A 16,339-nucleotide genomic window follows, 5' to 3' on the forward strand; every position below is an offset into this window, starting at 1 on the left:
TTAGAAACATCCGAATGCAACCAAAATTTAAGGGCACAACTAAGGTCCCACTACGAGTCTACGTACCAAATTTTAACTTACTAGGACATACCGCTTTTGAGTTATGCGAGATACATACACACATACGCACATACATACGTACATTCAGACGTCACGAGAAAATTCGTTGTAATTAACTCGGGGGTCGTCAAAATGGATATTTCGGGTGTCTGTAGGTTCCTAGGCATATATCCACGTGTGGTCGGGTCGGAAAAAAAAAACAAAAAAAAAAAACTCAACATTCATTTGGGGTGAGAATACAATACTTCCTTTTTTGTAAAAGGAAGTAAAAATGTATCACATTCGTTTTGCGTGTCAGGGATGCATAGTGTTTCAAAGACACAAAGACACATTTAAAATTTTAAAAAGAGCACCTTATACATAACAATTTTCATTTTTATCGATAATTTTCCGAACTAAAACGTTATACCACATTAAAGTTCAAAAGTGTAAGAGATAGTTTGATCTAAAGCTCTAAACTGTGGAAAAAGTAACAAGTCCGCCATCTTGGGGCGAAACGATGCTTTCTTTCTATGTCTATCATGGTAAAGTAGCGTATTTTGTTTCTTGACTGTGGTTTCTAATTAAGTCTATGATGTATGTTAATCAACAATCAAGAAGCACCACAATCAAGAATCAAAACACGCTACTTCAGAAAAGCAGACATTGGATTTAGCATTATTGCATTTGCCTTTAGCCCCAAGATGGCGGACGGGTCATTACTTACTTAAGCTACTGCTACATCTAGGGCTTTAGTTTGTCTAAGTCATGAATCAAAAAGATTACCTTGTGAATAAAGTGCTTTAAGCTCGCTGCCGAATAAGTGAGTGGCAAATCCAAAATTGCAAATTGACTTGTGGAACACGCTGACGATGTCATCTGGAACAACATCCCTGTTCGTCTCCAAGAAACTCGTCGTGTCGTAAGGCACTCGACCAGCAAAATGCCTTATTCCGAAGACGCGGTTGTCGGCCGGTTTTGGCTCGTACAATCTAGAAAATGAAACCAAATGAATATATCGTAATAAACAGTCGTATGCCCTCTTAAATATTCTTCAAACTCAACCGGTCTTGGACTAGATGGAACCAATTTTTCAAACTTATAAAGCTCGAGACCTTGTTTCAGTATATCAGGAGTAAATAATGACTTGTGTCGAGTGAGGGAGGAGAAAAAAAAAAAAAAAAAAAAAAAAACTTTCTGGATCGTATTTTAAGTAACGACACGTCCACCATCTTGGGTCTAAACGATGCTAAGTTCCTGCTATAATGAAGGAGCTTGTTTTGCTTCTTAATTGCGGATTGACATGGAGTTAATTAATAAGAAACCACAATCAAGAAGCAAAACACGCTACTTCACCAAAGCAGACATAGGAAGAAAACACCGTTTAGCCTCAAGATGGCGGACGTGCCGCTACTTTTTCTACTCACTTTCTATTCACTGCTTTAGTTTCGACTACACTGCCTCTAAATCTATGATTTCATTTCTATAATTTCTCCCTCTAATTGGAATTTTCGAGTAATATACTAATCTGGAATCTTTTCAAAGAGTTTTAGATATTTTCTATTTTTTTAAGGAGCTTTTGTTAATTTAACTACCAAATACAATTTCTCTAGCTAATATGGTTCGAACGCCAATTCTATAATAAACGTTTGATCTCTTTTGAATTTGTCATCTATGTCTCACCCATGCTTTCCTGCATGGTGTTCTCTTAATCCTCTATGCTCCAGTTATTTTTTTCATCATTTTGTTTTTGGCTTCAAATTGAGTATTCTTTTCAATATACGTGTGCAGCTTTTCAAATAGAATAATTATTAAATTCTTATAAAAACACTATCAGATCAGCAATCAAAGTAAAATAGTGGATCTGGAAAAGAATAATTTATGATGTTCATAATAATGTATCAATGAATTTACAATGGGGAGTAATTAATAGAACAATGTGAATAAAGGATTTTTTTTTTTAAGTCTGTAAATTAGAAACGCATGAAAGGATGGGAAAGGGAGGATGGGGCGACATTGACAACTTTAGTTAATGTTGTGTTGAAGTTGCCTTGCTGGAGTTGAATCAAAACTTCGTTTTATGTAGCTGTTTAGAGAACTGCTGCAAACACTCCACATCTAACATTTGTTAGTTTTTCCTTTTTAAGAAATTTAATTTCTTACATTTAGATTCAGTTCTTAAAGAAGCTTGAATTACAACATTCCTACACTTGTGTGATGGGTGAGAGGAGGGAGAACGATTCACACACTCTTGACTAGCATTGCTTTGAAGTGAATCAATCAAAAGAGTAATAAAAATTAAAAAAAAAGAAAAAAAAACTAACCTTGGATTACTATGATGTTGAACCAGAACTTTCTTTATGTAACTGTCTGGAGTACCTCTGACTGAACACTCCACATCTAACATACTTAGGAGACCCGTTCTCTGGAAAAGAGAAAAAATAATAATTATCAAAAAGAAGTCTACATTAGTAATAGCAAGAGCATTTCGTAAAACTTTCCCCTTTTGAATCGGTCCTTTCTTTGAAGAATGGACAACGAATTTTGACTGTTATAAAAATCAATGTCTGTATGTCACGTCGCGATGTACAGACGATCCTAATAGCACTTACGATATGCAATTCAGCACTGAGATAGTCTGACTGCGCACCTCGAAGCCAAAACTTTAAATCTGTTACAAAATTCACTGTCTCCGTGACTGATTCTTAGATCATTAACACACAAATACAGCAAGTAGGTGTGGTTGTTGACGAAGGAATCTTCGCGGGGGAAAGTGTGGGGAGACCACGTGATTCCGTTCTTTCACGGAAGCACTTTCCTATGTTTGCTCTATATCTCAAAGGGATTTGAATAATCGTCCATTTTTATTGTTTAACTTCTGCCTGAAATGTTTTGGCACATTTTTTTCTGTCATCCGCAAGTGCATAGTTTACTGATTCACGGATAAGTGTTTTTGTTTTCAAATTTCTACAGTAAGTCGTTGAGTTATGTCAATTTAAAAATGGTTCTAAAACTTGTGCTCTCGTAGAAAAGCGACAGAGTAAGAAAACGCCGAAACCCAAAGGACCGGTGACCGAACCACGTGCGAAATTATTTGATCTTCTCCCCTAGTCATAAAACTTGTCGCTTTTATTCCTGCTTCAGCGCATACAATAGTGACTGAATGGAATAGCTCGTCTATCTCTCAATGGTGTAATAAGGACTGATTAACCCTGCAGTCCTTTTAGCAATTAGAACGGGCAACGAACAGGGGCGGACTGGCCACGTGTGAGATGTGGAAAATTCCACATGGGCCGTCCTTAACTCGGGCCGTTTTCTGTGCATTCAATGTGTACGTGCCGTTTTTCTCAATTTTATTTAAAAAAGAAAGTTTTCAGCTAGGCCGGCCGTTCTTGTGTCGAGGGCTGCAGCCAGAACAGCTCTTTTTTGGGTTGGGGGGGGGGGGGCGGAGGGAGAGGAGAATAGCCGCTCCTTTTCCAACGGTCACTCTCAGGACGTTACTCTGTTCTTGCCTAACTATTACCGTATCTTGTTACGTAGGGGACAATGTCTTTGTTGGGTGGTCTTCGTCCGAAGCGAAGCCTTCAGGGTCCATGGGTGTCTCTCGTATCTGTTCGGGATTGATGTTTCCTGGAATTCTGGTAAGGAGTTTTATTGGGGGTGGGGATCTTTTTTTTGTGGCTATCTGAGACGATGTGATCCGAGACTGTCTGGGAAAAGATTACATTGAACCTTTTTCAAATGAAATAAGAGAAAGGCGCCATCCTAAGAATAGAATGAATAGGAGCAAAACGTCTGCTAAAAAGCTTTTTTTCCTTTTCATCCTTCGTTTTTTTTTTCTTCTGTTTCCCAGCACTTTTGCAATAGATAGATCCACGACTTTCTCAACCAATTAGATAATTTTGAGAACTCCACAATTTTGTCTCCGAGGAAAAAAAACGAGTCATTTGTTATACACCGTGTTGACTGCTCAATGGGATTGCATGTGTTTTAAATTCAAGGGTGACAAGAATTTTTTTTAGGTAAGTTTAATATTTTTAATCATCATGTGTTTTTTAATTTTTTTTTTGTCATCAGCACTTTAAATAATAAGAACTTGAACTGTCAGTTATAATTATAACAAATTGACGGTGTTACACAAAAATGGGTCAACCCACCAAGCAGTACTTTTGAGTAAATTGAGTTCTAAACGGATCTTCATGAATGGCATATTAATAGAAATCGTCTTTGTATCCCCGTAGTGTATCAGTTTATCTGCCAAGCTATGTGAATAACTCATTATTTTTTTGAAAATTTTTGTTGGATAACTCATTTTTGTATGACACCGTCCAATTCATCTATTTTCGTTTAGCAAAGATAAAATTTATAAAAGAACAAACAGTATAAATATTTAAAACAGTGATTTCCAACATTTTTTTTATCCGTCGCCCCCTTACATTTTTCCTTGAAAAAAGCAAATTTTAGAGGAACGTAAAATCGATATTAGGTATTTTTTGCATACAGTGAAACCTGTGTAAGTTGACCACTCGCGGTGCAGTACTTTGGTAGTCAACTTATAAAGGGCAGTAATGATTTTTTGAAATATTTTTTGTCATTTCTCGCACCGTGTATTCATTTTTCGAGGAATTCACCCTTATTACTCTTTCTGTTCAACTAACTTTCATTGTTTAACATTATTGAAAGTGAAACCATAATTAAAAATACTATTCAAATAGTTTTATTATTTTTTCCTTGTTTTAAACTATATTAGACGCCGTAGTTTTAGAAATTCCATATGTGCCAGCTAATTTTCTCTGGCTTTCTCCTTTTTGAATTCATTTTAATATTTCATACTTCTTATTAATTTCAAATTCAAAACTTTCTTTTTGAAGCCTTTTTATGTAACACTTACAGCCCAAAGAGCAACAAGCTCGACTCTCTCAGTTCATAAAGGCAAAATTAAAACGTCCTATATCTTAATCCCTTACACTCGAAATAAGCCAGAAGGGCGCTTTAGCAAGCCCATATCTGCGTACCCGCAGTGCGGGGGGGGGGGGGGGGGGGGGGGGGGGGCTCACTTCCTCTAGGGGGCTGATGGCCCTAGAAATTGAAGAAAAAAAATTAGCATTGAGACTTATTAACTTTACAAATAGACACTGGGCCACTAGGGAGATGCCCTACCCATTTTGTTGCAGAGGGCCCAAAATGTACAGATCCGGGCCTTTGCGCAATTCCAGAATTGCCACAACCTATTGCAACTGAAAGAAAACACTTTGTACTTTTCTACTGACACCTATTTTTATTGAACAAAGTACAAAAAACTATCTCAAATAGAACAACAAATGAAAACAAGTTTGGAGAATAAAGAGCAGCATAAGCTTTTCCGTCATCAAAGCATTAAAAACATTCTTAGAAAGCTATCAAATAATTATTCAATAATAATAAATTAATGAATAATAAAATAAAATAATTTACTGAAGAAAGTTTAAAAAAAACCAAGTGATAAACTTACAAAGGTTTTTTTTACAATGCTCCAAACCAAATTTGGCGTACATTAGTAGTCAAGATAGACAGGTGGTCAAGTTACAGAAGTTTTCCTTCATTATATAAGATAGGACTAATTCCGTTCCTGACAAAAGAGGTCAACATAGACAGGTGGTCAACTTACAAGGGTGGTCAACTCTACAGGTTTTACTGTACTTAATTTTAATTTAAAGCCTTAATACTGTACCAATTTTATCCAATTATTGTTACACACATTTTTTATGTCTTTTTTTCAAGAGTAATTAATTTTTGAAGGGAGATAATAAACTAAGATTATTAATATACTTCTCAAAGACAGCAGAACATTTTCTCTCTCTCCCCCCCCCCTTTTTTGTATGAAATTTAGGATTTGGAAGAATAATAAACTTGTGCAGTTTAAACTTGAAGAAAAAAAAAAAGAGAGAGAGAGAGAGAAGGGTTTGTTCCGGTATCCAGAACCTGCCCTGAGTACAATTCGTATGCTTGTCCAAGATATGAGGATGTGCATGGCCCTCCGGAACTTAATTCATTTCTTTTTTACACTCATGATTTTTTGTTTAACCCTTTCTCAAGAAAATTTAGAAGCTCTCATGTTGATGTCTTTAGAGAAGGACATTTTAAATCAAATAAATTCAGAGGATACCATTGATGCTGTTGCTCAACAAAGTAGACTTTTTTTTGTAAGAAAGATTAATGTTGTAGAAATTTGTTTTTTTCTCGCGATTTCTTTTATTTTTATCTTTAGTACCAAGTAGTCTTTAACGGATATTCATAATCTATTACTTTTAAGGAAAAAAATATAAGTTACATGCTTTGAAAGAAATTTTGATAAAATTAAAAAGGAATGTTGAAAAATTTAAGTAATTATTATGTCTTAAATACTGTAAAATTTTGTTTCCCTATATTTTAAAGGGATACACTGAGTTATAGAAGAAAAAAAAATTAGGTTCTTTAACCATATTTTAAGTATTTAATAATATTTCATCAAATAATCTTTATTTTTGAAGTTTTTTTCCTGTTAACTGATTTGTAATGCTTGTTTATAGATTTTTCTTTCTTAGCTAGATTGATAAGTGTAATTGCTTTAAGTGTTTTTGCCCATTTTAATCATAAATAATGTATCTATTTTTACTTATATTTTTAATGTTACAATCTTAAAAGCAAATCTAAAATTTCCGAATCTAAAATGCAGTATTCCCAGAAACTATTAGTTTTTAATTTATTAGTAGCACTACCATATTGCAACTAGTACGAAAAGTACATTTTTAAAAATCTTATCATATACTTTTCAATTTTAATGTTATTATTCAGTGTCAAATTGATAAATGCAATGTTGAAATTCGTTAAATAGCATACTTTCAAATTTCGGATAAAATTTTTCCGGATAAAATGATAAGATTTAGCACTAATTTGAAATTTACAAAGTTATTATTAGATTTTTCAGTTTGACGAAATTAGGGCCTTGTATGAAAACATTTTCACTGATTCTTGAAGAGTAATATTAATTTTGTCATTTTTAGTTTATTACTCTTGAGTAACTTTTTTCAAATATTATTTCGTTTTCATTAATTTCGTTTAATTTATGTCATTAAAAAGGTTTAAGTCGGACCATTTCTGTGTTGTGCTTTCTTTTGTTACTCGATTATTATTTATTTTCAGCAAGCATGTAAACTCGTACAATAGAAGTATAAATTGTTATATTTTTGGTTTAAGCGGTTGAGTTTCACTTTGTTGAACATCTTCGTAGGTTAAACTCTAGTTGAGCATATTTACTTACGAAAAAGAATACGCACATCTTATTGCTTTTCCCAATACATTTCTTCGTTTTCACTTTAAATCTTGGAAGCTGATAAATAAATTGTTCTTACTTGAAAACGTTGTGTCAGTGAAATATTATTAAAGGCAAGTTAATATGTAGCATAGGCCACACATATACCATAAAGCACAAGCACTGCCAGAACTTGCTTTCTGTGGAGAGGGGAGGGGAGTTTGGTCATAACCATCTTTACATGCATATAAACTACCGTATTAAAATTATTGGCAATATAAATCTACGTTAAAACCAAGGGCCTTGGGAGGAGACCGCAATCCCCCCACCCCAAGTGTATATCCCATGATTTTCACTTTAGTTCTTAGAACCTGACAAATAAATTTCACTCACTAGATAACATTTTGAGAGATACCTTTGAAAATCAGTTCTCACTGAGACAAATGGCGACTTTTTCGGACGAAATTTTTTTTTTGTAGATTAATTCGGGCTTATCCGATATTTCCGATCAGTTCTCACTGTCTCATGATCTGTGATGTATTCATTCTGAACGGATATATTACGTTTGGTTTACATGAAAATTTTCATTAGTTTGAATACGTACTATACAATTTTAAGAAAAGACTTAAAAAAAAAAAAGAATTTTTTTCTGAAGGGTAAATAGTACCGCTCATGGCCATATGAGGTAGTGAGAAGCAAGGGATGCAAGAGGAAAATTTGAAAATTTGGAGATAACCAGTACAAATGGTAGGTGGACCCCTCCTCTGTCTTGGGGCAAGAGATAGTACCAGCAGCCCTGGTAGGTGCCGCTGTACAGCATGATTTAGAAAAAAATTCAATGAAAGCCTACCTAGGATGTAATCTTTATACGAATTTTACTCAAAACTTGAAAATGTCTGCTTACACCCCTTTGCTTCTCACTGCCTCAAATGTATTACGTTTTGTTTTAAATAAGATTTTTATTCACTTTTACATAAACGAAATACTCTTAAATGCGGCTTTTCACTGCCTCAAATGTATTACGTTTTGTTTTAAATAAGATTTTTATTCACTTTTACATAAACGAAATACTCTTAAATGCGGCTTTTCAAAGAAGCCACACAGTTTTCACAATTGTTTTTTTTTATTGCGTAGAGCAATTTAAGCTTGCAAATATTTGAGAAAGTTAGATCCTTGAAATATCATCTGTATATTATGGGCGTTTGCTGTATGCTTAGTTTAAATCAATCTGCCCACTAGTTTGCTTGAAATGAAAAGTTAAATAAGGATTTCTGAAAAAAAAAAAAAATATATATATATATCTAGGTATTTCAGCGGGGGGAGAGAGGTGAGAGCTGCTGGGGGGGGGGAGGAACCTTTTTTTTTTTTAAACACACTAGAAACTTTTTAGGTTTGGAAAACTACAGCCAAACGTTTTTGGATGGGGCCGGCATGAATTTTTTTTTCCACATTAAAAGTTTAGGGCCAGTCCGCCCCTGGCAACGAACGTTGCACCTAGAAAGAAGTGGCTTTTGGGACTGAAGAGATGATTAAATTCGGCATGCTCACCAGAGAAGAAATCAGGTCTATACAGGGCACGTTGTCTGTGTAGTCGACCTGGAGATCACTTTGTACACCTTCTTCTCGGCAAGATTCGATGCTGCTCTTAAATACGTGGGTGTTGTAGAAATGCTGCAACGTTTCTGCGCATAGGTTGATACAGAGGTGCTCCAGATGGCTCGGCTGCAAATAATTCGAAACTGATTATTTTTTAGATAAAAGAATTCGAGAAAAATGGTTAGGGGTTTTATATCTGTTACTGACGTGACTAGGGAACCATACGAATAGTGAAAAGTAAGAAACATGTAGACATCGAAAGAGAAGACTGAGATAGATTTTGAAGGTAAAGTTTATTTGCTTTCGTCCCCAAAGAATTAAGGAATAAGGTCTCCAGAATTAAAAAAAAAAAAAAAAAAGTTCTGAATTTATACTTGGCGAGAAATTGAAGGCACCCCGCAACTTCACCAGCTGCATGAGGCAGAACATCTATCTGAAAAGCGTCTGAACGAAGTCTTCCATTTCTCACAAAAACTCGCTAAACTTGGCACTTTTTCTAAAAATTGGGATGGCTTTAATACCTCTTATTCCCACTTCCGGAGACACGAGGAAAAAAAAAACTTTATGCGTTCAGAAACATGCTTTACTATGCTTTTTTATTTGCTACCAATTTGCGCAAAAGAGAAATTATCTAGATGAACCTAGAATTTCAATTCACCTTGCTGGATTCGAAGCCAAACATATCAAGGATACCAATGAACCCATCGGTTGCATGCCGGACAGCTGAGTTGAGGACTGTCATCGATTTAGATGCCTTGACGCCACCTGAGCCAATCGTTGATGCATGCTGACTGCTGTTTTCTGAAAAGAATAGGCAAGTGAACACAAATGACGAGAATTAACAGAACCCCGAATGTGAGAAAAGTAACAAAATACACTGAAATGCCTACAAAAATAACTGATATATTCATGCACATGCAATTAACAAAGATATGGAACTAATCAGAGTAATGAGAAGCTATCTGCAGTCACTGTGCCTGTATCAGACGACAAGTGACTGGTGAGGTTTTAGATTAAGTACTTCTGTTTCACAATAGCTGATTATCGTGATTTTAGTGAGTTTTAACGCGGTGCAATACTTGGTGCGAGAGATGGCCAATTGGCAATAGTATTTCTGAGATTTCAATAAAATGTTTTTTTTTTTTATTTTTATAACCATTTCTGGTGTACGGTGAATACAAGAATTATAATAAAACAGCGAACCTCAAACATAACAGGGGCTGAAAAAAATAGGAAAGAATTTGACCAAACATGGCTGAAGTGGATCATTCAACCTGACAGACAATTTAATTAACTCTCCCTCAAATTGCTGCAGAATTTTATGCTGCAGTGTCAACAAGTGCCAATGTATGAACTATTCAACGAATCATTAGAGATTTGAGCTTTCGAAGTCAAAGACCTTCTCATGACACAAAATTTCACACCTCGCCTAGGCGCCAACACCGCCATTGGACTGCTGTGGAAACACGTTGACTCGCCTGGTCTAGAGTTTCGTTTCCAATTGTATCGGGTAGATGTGCGACATGGAGACAACCTCATGTATTCATAGATCCTTCATGTCAACAAGGGACTGTTCTAGCTGGTGGATACTCTCGTGAAATAGAGCGCGGTCTGTTGGCGTAACATCAGACCCCTGATACGCACAGAAACTAGGAAAGAAACACGTAGACATTCTATTCAACCACCTGCACCCACTCATGTCCATGGCGCATACCGATAGACATGGACAATTCTAGTATTACAATACGTCATTCCATGCGTCAGGAGTTGCTACAGAGTGGCTATGGAAGTCCTCTTCTGACTTTAAACTCTAAAGCTGACCTCCTAAATTCCCAGATCTAAACGTAATTCAGCATAGTCGGGGATGACTTGCAACATATACTGTTCTGGAGAGAAAACCATCTTCAGGCACTACTATTGTTTTATAGATTGCTCTGCAGTATTAATTGTTTAAATTACCTCCAGAATCAATGCCGTAGCAAGAAATTTCTCAATTGGCCAGCTTAAAAACAGAGTCAACTCTGATCTTTAGAAATACAAATGAGAGCGATAATTTTGTTTCTAATTTATATGAGACAGTCATACATATATAAAATCGAATAGATGATGAAAAGAATGTTTTAATCTGAAGGGTATAACTTTAGTTTTCATTATTGGAGCTTAATTTTGAGCTTAATGGAAGGAATCCGGGCGGATTACCATCCCCTTTCCTACGCCATCGCCACTGCCCAGAATTGCTTCAGACATTAGTCAAGTCCATTCCACGCCGTGATAAGGCACTTCAGCACACTCACGGGGGTGCCTTACGATTTTAGGAAGGTGTACCAGTTATTTTGGCACTTCAGTGTCTATTAGTTTCATTCCCCCCCCCCCTGATTTCAGATAGACAAATACCAGTGTTTAATCCTTACCTGTTTGGTTGTGGACAGATTCGTTGCTATCAGAGCTGAGAGTACCTGAGGTTGAGCCGAGTCTCTTCAGGCTGTTCGCTCGCCGAACTATGGTAGCAACGGTTCGGCAGTAGAGGGCTTTGGACAGGGCATCGCGAGTTGCCGATGCCTGTGAAAGAAACGGTTGTTGAATGATTGACGAACATTTGGGAACTCTCGGGTAAGAACTCTCAAATGGTGGTCAAAAAAAAAAAAAAAAAAAAAAAAAAAAAAACTTACCAAAGTGGCGTCGCAGAGTGACTTGACGAGCTGACCTCGGACATTGTGTGTCCGGGTGGTGAGACCCCTGAACAAGGCAACACTGGAAACACCGAGAAGTGTAGCCACAGCTTTCATCTCGTCTGGAATAAGAAATCCAAAGAGTTTTTATTTAATTGACATTATACTGTTGTCTATTCGTATATCATCTTTACTAATAATAAAGCTGAAAGTCTGTGTCTCTGTATGTCTGTTAGCGCATAGACCGTTCGACCAATTTTCATGAAATTTGGCGCAGAATTAGTTCGTAGCATAAAGGTGAGCACCTCGAAGCGATTTTTCGAAAATTCGATTTTGTTCTTTATCTATTCTATTTTTACAAACATTTTACCGATAAAATTATCATAACGTGTACGAGTAAATTACCAAATTACCGTAACGTGGAACCGTAACATGGGCGAGCAAATGAACATAGCAAATTGGCGAGAAATTCATTATCCATTATTTGTAAATATACAGGCAAACCAAATGACCCTTTAATTTTCTACTGCGGGCAAAATTTTAAATAAAATCATTCCTAATGTCTCAATCAACTTAACTATTGCTAAAAGAAACTCACAGAAACAGCGTCGTTCAAAACAAGAAATTTCCTCAGTATAAATGCCCTGATTCTCCCTCCATGGCAATTTTAAGTGCCGTTGAATTTAATTGAGATTCATTACCTTTCAAAATAATCACCCGACTTTGATAATAGTAATAGTAATGATAGTAATAATAACAATAGTGCACTTCTTATATCTGTCGAAATCAACGCGATTGGGGAGAGATAAGCATTAAACTGCCCGGGGAAAGGCAGAACTAATTTATAGCTTTTTATCTAAGCTTTTGCTTTAATTTTAAGAGTTAAACTGCACTTTAGCTTGCAAACTCTCTCTGGAGTTCTAAATAATTTTAGTTACCAGTTAAAAGGTAATCTCAGCTTCAATGAAAGGACATCAGCTACCAACGACTAGATTTGCTGAACATTGATAACTTGGTCATCCCACATCAACTGACCTAATTTTCCAAATCGTCCCCAACCGACCATCTCCATTTTTGATGAAGTTTTATACACGTGAACGCATGTCTTTGAAAGTAGTGTAGAGGAAACTAGGGAGGTTTGACCCGCTTTTCACAAATATTTTCCTTTTTTAACTGGACGTTAGAAATTTTCCAAACTGACTTTTATTTCCTTATGAGGTCTGGCAACTTTAAACATAATTATTTTTTATTTAAATTCTAGATTAGTTATTTTTTTAGTATTTTTTCAAGAGAGTCTAAACTGGGACGAACCGCCCCATCTGAGGGAGGTTTGACCCAGCGAGATTAAAAGTTGAAAAAATGATGCTGAAATAATTTCATTACTAATGAAATGATCTCTCTATAGAAAATAAAAAATACTGACGATTTATTTTCAGAATAGTATCAAAAGTTAAAAGCAACATTTTGCCTCCACTAAAATTTTCCGCCTTAGGCAGCTGCCTACTTGGAAATTTGGAAAAAATCCGCTGTCTGTTCCAATCTAACTTGGCACTGAAGGGAAAGCAAGGTGAACAAAATTGCAGCCGTTGTCAAGGAAACGAGGTTACTCTGAGTAGGGCGCGTGCCAGTCAGCGGCACTACTCGCCGAATTTGGCGAGGGAAGAAAGTAACTTAAAATATCAAAAACGAAACAATTATCCTTGAATTTTTCAAAGAAAGTAGACTTGTCTCAAATATATTTCATCATGTTTTTATTACAAATGCAAGGCTGTGAATGGGATTTCATTTTACAACGGCGGAGAGATACATTCAAACAAAATTCGGGTTTCCTTCATTTTTTTCACAATAATTTTCTTGAAGTTCGGTCTTTTTTTGTAAAATACGAAAGTTATTTAAAACTACCAAATAATAAATCTCAAATTCAAAGAAAAAAAATCCCGATGTATTTGTAGTTGCAGCAAGTTTTTTGAAAACTAATATTTTCATTTAATTTTTTATTTCTTACTCACGAAAACTGTTTTTAAAAATACAATTCAATTGCTTGGAAATAACGATGGAAAGCATAAATGACAACAGACCAGGTGGAAATGCTTTGACCACAATGTGGAGATGCTCATTTAAAAGAGTTATAATGACAATCAGATTTTTTTTCCCGGCCGATACGAAGCGGGGAGAAGCGCGTTCTGGGGGTTTGCTGGTCCACAGGAAGCACGCCAAGGTTAACCTTGAAAACTCAAGTCCTCGCCCAGACAGAAGTCGTGTTGCGGCGCTTTGATTTTCTTTTCGGAATCAAATACTTACAAATGAAATATATTTAACGCATAACAGCTTCAACTATATGTCTCAACCACACACAGTCTCTATTTGTTTCACGTCCTTTGTCAATTTACACCCTTTTAAACCTCCAAACTTACGAGAACTACTTCTCAACGCGGAGTAGCACATCTCATACTTTTCCCTTCAGTGCCAAGTTAGATTGGAACAGACTATAGTATATATCTTTGAGCATAATAGAACTTAACATCTTAAATTAACTACAAAACGTAAAATAAACTTTTTCTCCTTTGCAATTTGAATTGAATCACGAAAATTTCGCAATTAAATATTACTAATTTCTCACGCACTTGAATAACAACTCATAAAATCCGTTTTATTACTTACCATTGCCTCCTTTGATGTCCACTTCCATTCCAGCACCATCCACAAATTGGATGTTACCCAAGAGCAGTATAGCAGCAAGTACTCGAACGACATCCATAGAAGGAATACCTAATACTGACAGGCAAGACTGCAAAAGGAGATTATTTTATTAGTGAGCTAACGCATAATGTCTGTGCTTCGGTAATAATAATACTTTCAATTAATAATCAACTTTTGTGGCCACAAAGAGCAATATTTAAGAAAAAACAAATCACATTTTTTGTGTGTGTGTGTCTTAGAGTGTTTTTACTTTAATGAAAATAAAGTTTATGCATAGTAAAGAAATTAACTCTTGTGTATAATGTTATAGGTTGTAATTTTCTTGTTTAGTGCAAAGAATATGCAATTACTTGCCAATAATAAAATTCAACTTCATGTCTACCAGCTTTTCAAAAAAAAAAAAAAAAATCAGAGCTCAAAGGAAGGGGGGAAAAAAAAAAGATCAGAGCTCAAAGAAAAACAAAGAGGGGGGGGGGGAACCCGGGAAAATTTTTGTTTGTACATTTTTCCTCTGGTAATAGCAATTGATGTTCTAATAGGAACAGATTTTAAAATGTGTTAATGCTAATTGTTGCTATTCAACCCCAAGAGTGAAACGCCAACAGTATAAAGTTAGAGATCTTATGTACAAAAAATCCTACCTTCCATGCTTCAAACCTAGAAGCATCTTCCGTCTCATTTTGACTTACATCTCCTTGATTTAAATAGTTGAGGTTATGCAAGGAATAGCCAGCAAGACTCAGTTGAACTAAGGAGAGAGGAAAAACAAAATGTCAAATCACATTTCTAGGACAAAATTACTAACTCTCTTTAAAAAATTTTAGGGCTGTGTTTATTACTTTCTTTGATAAGTTGAACCTTTTTTACTGTCCACTTTTGTCATGGAACCCCAAAATAAATAAATATCTCCAAAAACAAACATCATGGATGCTTACCTCTCTCTTCTTGCGTGAGCCCAGCTAACATTTGGTAAAATATGTGGTAATTCTTTTCGTTAGGAAGAAGACGAATTACACGGGTCTGGAAAGAAATAATTTATGTATATATATATATATATATATATATATATATATATATATATATATATATATATATATATATATATATATATATATATATATATGTATAAAAGTAACTGCTATAGTTTAATGAAACAGAAAAAGATTGGAAACTTTGTTTAAAACGTCGAAAAATCCTCACTGACTTATCTGGCATTTTGATTACGATAAGAAGTGAAAAGATGGGAAATAAAATTATAGAACAGGTAAGAATTTTATTTTTTGAAATAAAACTTTCCAAAAGTTCAGTATTTTTCCTATATTTTTAAAAAATTGTAAATTTTTTTAATTTTTTTTTTTGAATATTAACTTCCAATACTTTAGTAATTTTGTTTATTTTTCCTATCACTTTAAGAATTTGTAAAATCCGTTAAAAAAAGTTATTTCTTTTTAAATGTAACATTCAATAGTTCAGTATTTTTTTTCTTTCCTATATTTTTTAAAATTTGAAAAATCCTTCAAATAAGTTTTTTTTTTTTTTTGGAATATAGCTTTCAATAGCTCAGTAATTTTGTTTTTTTTTCTTATATTTTTAAGAAATTGTAAAATCCTTAATTTTTTTGGGAATGTAACTTTCACTAGTTCAGTCATTTTGTTTATTTTCCAAAAGTTTAAGAATTTGTAAAATCTTTTAAATTTTTCTTTTTTTTTTTGGAATATAACTTTTTATTGTTCAATCATTTATTTTCCCCATATATTTAATAATTTGTAAAACGCCTTTTAAAAAAAGTTGTTCTTTTTTAAATGTAACTTTCAATATAGTTCAGTAATTTTGTTTTTCTTTCCTATATTTTTAAGAATTTATAAAATCCTTTAAATAAGTTTTTTTTTTTTTTTTGACTATAACTTTCAATAGCTCAGTAATTTTGTTTATTTTCCCATATTTTTATGAATTTGTAAAATCCTTTAAAAAAAGGTATTTTGGGGGCACGGCAGTGCCCCCGCCAAGTCGAGCGCGAAGCAAACACTGCCGTACCATCTTTACTGGAACCATTTCGGCGCATTTT

The 16,339-nt window shown here is 34.7% G+C and overlaps 1 pseudogene; it reads right to left on the reverse strand.

Moving 5' to 3' along the window:
* Positions 1-16,339, reverse strand: part of LOC129225597 (unconventional myosin-Vb-like) — a 147,405-nt pseudogene that overhangs the window by 11,900 nt on the left and 119,166 nt on the right.

The sequence above is a fragment of the Uloborus diversus genome, chromosome 7 (genome assembly GCF_026930045.1).
Source record: "Uloborus diversus isolate 005 chromosome 7, Udiv.v.3.1, whole genome shotgun sequence".
NCBI classification, from domain to species: Eukaryota; Metazoa; Arthropoda; class Arachnida; order Araneae; family Uloboridae; genus Uloborus; species Uloborus diversus.